Source organism: Orcinus orca, chromosome 11, assembly GCF_937001465.1.
Source record: "Orcinus orca chromosome 11, mOrcOrc1.1, whole genome shotgun sequence".
NCBI classification, from domain to species: Eukaryota; Metazoa; Chordata; class Mammalia; order Artiodactyla; family Delphinidae; genus Orcinus; species Orcinus orca.
In genome coordinates, this window is record NC_064569.1 from 18,753,146 (window position 1) to 18,758,332 (window position 5,187).

The 5,187-nt window shown below is 39.9% G+C and overlaps 1 pseudogene; it reads left to right on the top strand.

The window, feature by feature from the left end:
* The first annotated feature begins 2,585 nt into the window (after positions 1-2,585).
* Positions 2,586-3,250, top strand: LOC101276177 (28S ribosomal protein S25, mitochondrial-like; annotated as a pseudogene).
* Positions 3,251-5,187: the final 1,937 nt, after the last annotated feature.

A 5,187-nucleotide genomic window follows, 5' to 3' on the forward strand; every position in this document is an offset into this window, starting at 1 on the left:
TGGAACTCTAGCAAATAGAATACCCAGATTGTATGCAGTTAAATTAATTGATTTAATTCACAATATCTGTAGACTCTCCTATACAAATCCAAACTCAGATTAAATATTATTCTCGAGTAATCCTACAGCTCAGTTCTTCATTTGATAAAGCTTGGTCCAAAAGGAGGTAAGTTTAAAATTTTTCAAAGTTCAGCTATGATTTTCTTCTGCAATAACATTTGCTTTTATCAAGTCTACCAGAGCCTAATGAGAATGGAGGCAGAATTTTCCTTAATAAAGTCTCACCACTTCCAGAATATTCTGATTTGTTTTAATGAGGAAGAAACCAGGACTTCTAAGAATCCAAAATAAAGAAAATGAATAAAACAGTGCTGAGAATTTCAAGAATCTGAGGGTTTAAGTTGAAGATAGGGTCATCATCTTTTTTTTTTTAGAATATTCCGTAGGTTGTATGGAACACAACTGGGGGGAAAGCAAAAGATATTCTTAACTGAATATCATTTTAAGAGATAGATATCCAATATTACTGTTCTGGAATTCAATCTTTTTATCTGGGTAGGAACAAAGATGAGCCATCTCTTAAGAATTCCACAATTTATTTGCTGTCTATTAAATGCTCTAAGCCTTAGTCCTGAAATGATACTGGGCCACCAGGGAGTAAGGAAAGAGAGTAGAGGAAGCCTCTGGGCACTTTACTGAGGTGAAGGTGGTCTTCAGCACCCTCCATCACTTTCTGTGTGCACACTTCCCTGTTAGCCCTACTGGAGTACCAGTACTATCAGAGGACTCTTCCTGGGCAGTCTAGTGATCAAGATCTTGCTCTTACCTTCCTCAAGGAGAGTGTCCCCTTTTGAAAGTTGCCCACTTCATGTCTAAATCCCTTAGAGTTTTACTGGAAAACAAAACTAAACTGATAAAATTAACTGGATTTAAAATTTGAGTGGCTGGAAACGATTTTACCTGATGTTCTTCCCAGATAACCTGTCCATTACAATAAGAGGATAAGTAGCATGGAGATTTTAGGCATGATGGCAAAACAAGTGAGGGGCTATTTGGGGGACAAGAGTTTCAGGGGCTATAAAATCAGAACAATAAAGAAGACCACCTTTGCAAGGAGTCACAGTTTTTGCACAGATGCTGGGCCTTGAGGACGAGCAAGAATGCCAGTCTTCACCTCTTCCAGCCTATTGCTTTTGCTGTAATTCTAAGTCCTTATACAACAGCAACAGCCCAGTTGACTCACCAGCTATCTTTTCCCTCTTAGAGTTTAGGGGACGAAGGTCCTCCAGGACTAACTTAATGTAAAACATGATGGGCAACATCTTACTAGCAAGTTCTTGACCTCCCGCTGGCTTTAATTCCAATCCTGTATCATGAGTCTCTGCCTCCCTGCTTCGCCCTCTGAATACTTCAGCTTCACTTTCCTCCCCTGAACTGCCTGGCTGGCAGTTGTCCCCAGAGGTTTGCTAAAAAGTGAAGGATGAACGAGCAGAAGATTTATTTTTAGACTTTTGCATGCCTTTAATGAGGAAAAGGGAGTTTTGTACCGCACCACAGGTCCACATCCTGACAGCACGGAAGCGTACCTCCATATGGCATTGAATCCCTGTTGCAAGGAGGATTCTAGAAGAGAAGATAAGGAATAGAAGAGACAGTCGCTTTTATTGTTATGTTGCCCATCATTATTTTCTTGCTGGAGTTTAGAAGTGACATGCAGAGAGAAAGTCACAAAGTACAATTTCATGAAGACAACAGAACTGCTTTGAAGCCAAGTCAACTTCTGTAATGACAGCAACATATCTGCATTTCAGTGTCAATGAAATGTGATATTAGCAAGTAGCCTTTAATTAAAAAATAAGTTCGTTTGGTAAGTGAGAAGTTAATTCTCAATCTAGAAACTGCAGAGAGGGCCCAATTAAATTAGTCATTCATTTCACTAAACCTCAATAGAACATCTACTCTGCACAATAAATACAGGCATACCTCAAAGATATTGTGGGTTCTGTTTCATACCCATGACAATAAAGCACGTCACACATTTTTTTTGGTTTCCCAGTGCATACATAAGTTACATTTACACTATACTGTAGTCTATTAATTATGCAATAGCATTATGTCTTAAAAAACAATGTACATACACCTTAATTAAAAAATACTTTACTACTAAAAAATGCTGCCCATCATCTGAGCCTTCAGTGAGTCACGGTAGTAACATCAAAGGTAATTGACCACAGATCACCATAACAAATATAATAAAAATGAAAAAGTTGAAATACTGAGAGAATTACCACAATGCGACGCAAAGACATAAAGTGAGCAAATGCTTTAGTAAAAATGGCGCCGGTAGACTTGCTCGACTCGGGGGTGTCACAAACCTTCAATTTGTAAAATACGCAATATCTGTGAGGCACGGTAAAGCGAAGCACAGTAAAACGAGGTATGCCTGTATAATATGTAAGTTTTAGATACACTAACTCATTTAATTCCCAAGATAACCCTCTGAAAAATCAACATGAGATCCAGAGAAATTAGGTAACTTGCTAGTACTCATAGCTATTGCGGATATACAGATGTATATATATGACATGTTTCTTGCCTTCAAGTATTTTCATTTCAGAAAAATCTCATTTAAAAATTATGATCATTGGAGAAGCTGCGCGAGGGCCGCCCTGGAGGCATCGGCTGCGCTCGTCTCTTCGCTCTGCTGGGCTCGCGGCAGGGGGTCCGGCCCCTCCGTCGCACCCGTGCCTGTGACGGGCCGCTTCCCGATCCGCTGCACCCCGCAGCGCCAGGGAGACGTGGTGTTCAAGGACTCGTGAAGGTCATGACGGTGAACTACAACACGCACGGGGAGCTGGGCGAAGGCGCCAGGGAATTCGTGGTTTTCAACATACCTCTGATCCAGTACAAGGACCCCTGGGTGCAGATCATGATGTTTAAGCACATGACGCTGACACCCTTCCTGCGGTTCTACTGGGATTCTGGGGAGCAAGTCCTCGTGGGCGTGGAGACCAAGAGCAATAAGCAGATCGTGGAGCACATCAAAAAGATTCTGGGGAAGAATGAGGAAACCCTCAGGATAGAGGAACAGGAGAAAAGTCAGCTTTCTCACCCAGCCCACTCTGGGCCCTGAAAGTGGGAGTGCATCTGTGAGATGAAGGGGCAGGTGCCCTGCCCGGGCCTCGTGCCGTTGCCCAAGGAGATGACAGGGAAGTACAAACTCTCTCTGAAAGCCAGTGCCCGAGACTGAGGCCGGAGAAAAGCCCCTGGTTCTATTCCCTGAGAGACTGAAAATCTCTTTGCAATAAAAGGGTCCCCTTTACACACCTGGGTAAAAGCACGTGGGGGGGAAGGGAGGAGGGGGGCTGCAGCCAAGCTGCCCAGTGAACACCCTGCACCATCAGGGCAATAAATGCTTAAGAATCACACACAAAAAGAAAAACTTATGATCGTTGAAGATGGGTTAGGCACTTCCTATCCTCCTGTCCTCACTTCCTGGCAGAGTACTTGGAAACTAATATATATTCAGAAAAATTGGGGGTAAGAGTAAAGTAATTAATATAGTAACTCATCGTGAGAGGCGTTGCAAGCGTCTGAGAAAGGCATTTGAATTGGTAAAGGGTCTCTGTGTGGAGAGTCAATGATGATGACTAGCACTCTGCAGTTTAACATATCTATTACCTTCAGATTGTTTATTAAGATCCATTTGTAAAAATCCTATATTTAAAGTAAATGGGACTAATTTCAAATGCTTTTGATGGCATTGCTTTTTAAAAGCATCATCCGGTTACTCTGACTTTCAAGTTCCAGTTTTTACTTGAGAGATAAGTCAAAGAATCAGACATGTTCTATTACAGGATAATAAAAGATAATCTAAGTAAAAGGTAATCTAAATATCAAAAGGCTGGAGGAAATTTAAGAATAGAAAGCAATTAGAGAATAACTTAAATGTTATGAATTAAGTCGTGGGATCCTCTTATTCTCTACCTTTAAAAATCACCGGTGACTCCTTTCTTTTTCTTTTTTTTCTTTTTTTTACTTTTTCCAACTTGCATGTAATTTGCGGAGCAAGTCTTGTCGTTCGGGTGCTGTCATCCTTGTGGAGAGAGTGCTTGTGTTCAGAGTCTAGTCATTGCCCCAGGCCAGGTATGTCTTCCTACCATTTAACAGGTCAATATCATTTCATGTTTTATGTTCGATTTGGTAATAGAGATGGAGATATTAAAGTTCCAAAGGTTAAGTCAATCCTTTCTTTTACAATAGAATAAAATCAATGTCTTAGCTTAGTATTCAAGTCTACAATCTAATTCCATCGTTCAACACCAAACTCAAAACCCACCTCTCCTATAAAATCTTCCTAGATTCTCCCAGAGAATTAATTTTCTATGCCCACTTTGGCATAGATAAATTAATTAATGTAACATGTAGCATTTAATTAATATACTTTTATACTAATATAATACACTACCTTGTATTAGAGCATTTTGTGTTGTCTCCACTTTAAAAATTTTTATGTACAGCAACTAATAAAACAAAATGACCAAGAAATGTTTGTTGATTAACAGGGACTTGGAAATGGGTAGATAGAAAGCATTTTTGAAGATATGATTATTTTTTAAAAACCTAACTATTAACTGTCTGTGTTCATGGTATATAAAGTTTGGATTACTCCAGTGAAGAGAATAAATCTTTCAACCAGTCATTTTGGGAAGGCTCTATAGAAGTAGAAATTCACAAACCAAACTGGTTTCAATTCAGTGCCTTTTTGTTTTCACTTTCTGATAAAGACACTAACAAGAAAAGGAATGGTACTAGGGCATCCAAAAGCTTCAGGAAGTAATGATAATAGTGGACCAGAATAACCTACACACTGAGCCATGAGCCTCTGATTACTTAAAAATGGGGTCGGACTGTGCTACAGAGATACATCTGAATGAGGTGAAAGGAGAAAATTGTAGAAAAGACACTTGAATAGGACCAGGACAGAAAGGAAATGACAAGAAAGAAGCTCTACCATGTCATTTTTCCCCTTATATCTTGGGAGTTCATGTTTTGAACAAGAGTGGTTTCTATAACAATCAATGAAACAGGTACTAACCTTGGAGCCCCTGCTGTGTGGCAAGTCCTGTTTGGTTTTGAAATCATTGAAAGGTTTGACTATGAGGAAGATGTCATTTAGGTTCCATG